This window comes from Plasmopara halstedii, assembly GCF_900000015.1.
Source record: "Plasmopara halstedii genome assembly, contig: Scaffold_555, whole genome shotgun sequence".
Taxonomy (NCBI): domain Eukaryota; phylum Oomycota; class Peronosporomycetes; order Peronosporales; family Peronosporaceae; genus Plasmopara; species Plasmopara halstedii.
In genome coordinates this window covers 136861-139833 of record NW_020187475.1, presented here as the reverse complement: position 1 = coordinate 139833, position 2973 = coordinate 136861, and positions in this window count along the sequence as shown.

The window sequence follows — 2973 nt, the reverse complement described above, 5'->3', positions numbered from 1 at the left end:
GGACGTGCGTGTGGAGCGACACCTCCGCTTTGAGTTTGCCAAACTCAAGGCACGCCGTGGACTTCCTTCGGATTGTCGCCCTGCGACGTATCGGTTAGCAACCCCTAATGCTCCTGCGGTCTCTGTGTCCTCGACCGCAAGAGCTCGGGGCCACTGCTTGAGCTCAGCTCATGGCCCGTCTACTTCCCTGGCTATTAACGGAAAGCGCGGGGCGTCTGATGACGCGAGACGTCCTAATCTTCCGATCAAAAGCGTCCGCGGCGACTGGGCAATCTTGCAGAAGTGGCGCCTCAAACCCCCATGAGTTTTTTCTGAGTCAGAATATCCTTGCCACTTCACCAGATATTGGGTTTGACCCTGGTGACGACGTCGTCCAGCAAGACGATCCACGTGATAGTGGACGTCACCGTTCTCATCGAGAAGAGTCGGGGGCGGGCGGTGACGACCGGGTTGACCGTCGTTGGGTGACTCGTGATGCTATTCGAGCCTTTGAGGACAAGGTAATCGGAGCTCCGCTGAGCGTCATGCTAAAGTAGCATATTGCTATGCGGACGCTCTTGACGATATAAAGCACGTCGTGCGCCGGTTGCCTCGCCTTGAGGACTGCTGCTCTCTGTCGGAGCAACTTCTAGCAGTGGAGCAGGCAAATGCATCGCTGCAGGCAACGGTGGAGCGCTTGGCTCTATTAGAAATGGAGGTTGTTGCACTCCGTGCTCAAACCCAGTTGCTGGTTCAGCGTCTGGGTGGCCGCGGGCGCATGGGATACGCTCCGGCGCCAACGCTTCCGCGTTCAATTGTGCCGGATCCCGGTACGGCTTAGTCAAGCCTACGTAAAACACCGGGTGGGTGCGCATCCGTTTCGGAAAGTTTCAGCATGAAGGCCAGGCCCGTTTGGCCACAATCTAAGCGGTCCGGAAATTCGTGGACGAAGCTTCGTCCTGAAGATAGCAAAGGATGCATGTGTAGGCAGTTTTTTTTAATTTAATTAAACCAGGTCCCCGACCTTAAAGCTTTCCACTTTGTCTCTTCTTTTTTCATCTGCATATTGTTTCTGGTCTCGGCTTTCCGCTATAGCATTGCGAACGTGTCGTAGGACACTCAGTCTGGTAGACAAGAAGCCATCGAGTTCTTTACGGATGGTGAGGGGGCTGACATCAACTAGCCGTTCGGCTATTCCTCCACCACCAAGCCCTGAGCCATGGGATGGCGGCGTCAGCGGGACGCGAGGGTGAACCAGCCCATTCGCGTAGAACGGCGTGTAACCGGTAGATGAATGCACTGCATTGTTCAGTGCACACTCTACAAGTGACAATATTACGCTCCAGCGCCTCGGCGTCTCAGCGCAGACGCTGCGAAGAACGTCTACGATGACACGATTCACCCCTTTGGTTTGACCATCGGTCTGCGGATGATCCGCTGTCGACATATCCAACATGGTGCCTAGCACCCTGAAGATAGTCGACCAAACGTTTTTCGTGAAACGGGGGTCTCTATCAGAGACGAGCGCCTGAGGGAGTCCGTGTTGTCGGAAAACATGATCCACAAACAGCGTTGCTGTACCGACCCCGTCGATCGTGTCTGGCACCGCCGCCAAATGAACCATCTTGCTCAACTAGTCGACGAATACCACTACACCCATGTTGCCCGCCGAATCTTTTGGCATGCCAAACACAAAGTCCAAACTCATGGACTGCCAGCCCCAGTGGGTACCGATAAGCTGGCCAGCGGCGCAGCCGCATCTGGAGAGGTTTCACCCGTTGACACGACTCACACGTGCGCACATAGGTGCTCGTCCATTTGTACAGCTTGGGCCACCAATAGTGGTGACTCACAGAGCTGTACGTTTTCTCACGACTAAGATGACCACTGAGTGGCGTGTCGTGAGCCTCATAAAGGATGCGATATTCCAAATCCTTACATGAGAAACCACAATTCATGATGTATCCGTTGAATCGGTGCTATAGAATAGCAAACTGTTATTCAATGAACGTGCACGCAGTCTGGATGACAATTTCTTGGCCGAGATTCCAAACTGCTTGCTCCCTAGAGCCCGTAGCAACGCTATACACATCTCATCACCCGCATACGAGGTGCGGATCAAATCTGACACAGACGACGTTACAGTTGTAACATGAGCAAGCACATAGTCTGGTCTGCGTGACAAACCATCAGCCAAAGCATTCGGCTTTCCCGGCTTACACTTCACCTCGAAGTTATATTCCGCAAAAAAGGATAGCTATCTAGCCATCCTCTGCGAGAGGTGGGGCGACTGAGTTGCAGTGCGTAGTGACGGATGATCTGTATAGATCACAAACGGCTTGAAGCCGAGCAGGTGGATCCTGAACTTGACAAATGCATTCTTCATCGCAAGTAGCTCCTTGCCATGAACTGGGGAGTACCCATCTGCAGATTTGAGCTGTCGAGATTCGAACGCGATCACCCGATCTCGCCCCTCGGCGTCTGCTTGAAACAGTGCACAGCCGATGGTAAAGTCCGAAGCGTCACAGACGACGCTGAAAGGACCATCAGGGTCTGGAAGTGCCAGAATTGGTGCATGCAGGAGGCTGTCTTTGACCCTGTCCAAAGCCTCCTGATGTTTGGTGTTCCAACACCATTCCGCATCCATTCAAGGAGATTGAATAGGCCGGGTCATTTCTGGGTAATTTACGCTGTAATTGTGCAAGTAATTGGCAAGACCAAACCACTAACGCAAATCCTTTGGTTTTTCGAAAACGGCCAATCTACAACGGCCTTTATCCTTAGCGGGATCCGGTCGGAGGCCACGCTTTCCAAAGAAGTTCCCTAAGAAGGGAATCTCTTCTGCGCCAAAGATGCACTTGACTACATTGGCGTACAGTTTGTTAGTGCGCATGCACTGAGTACCGCTCTTAGATGAATGATGTGGTTCTCCTCATCCGTCTTCTCGTGCTCTGCACGACTGTGAGCAAAAATATCATCAAAGTATGTCTGCGC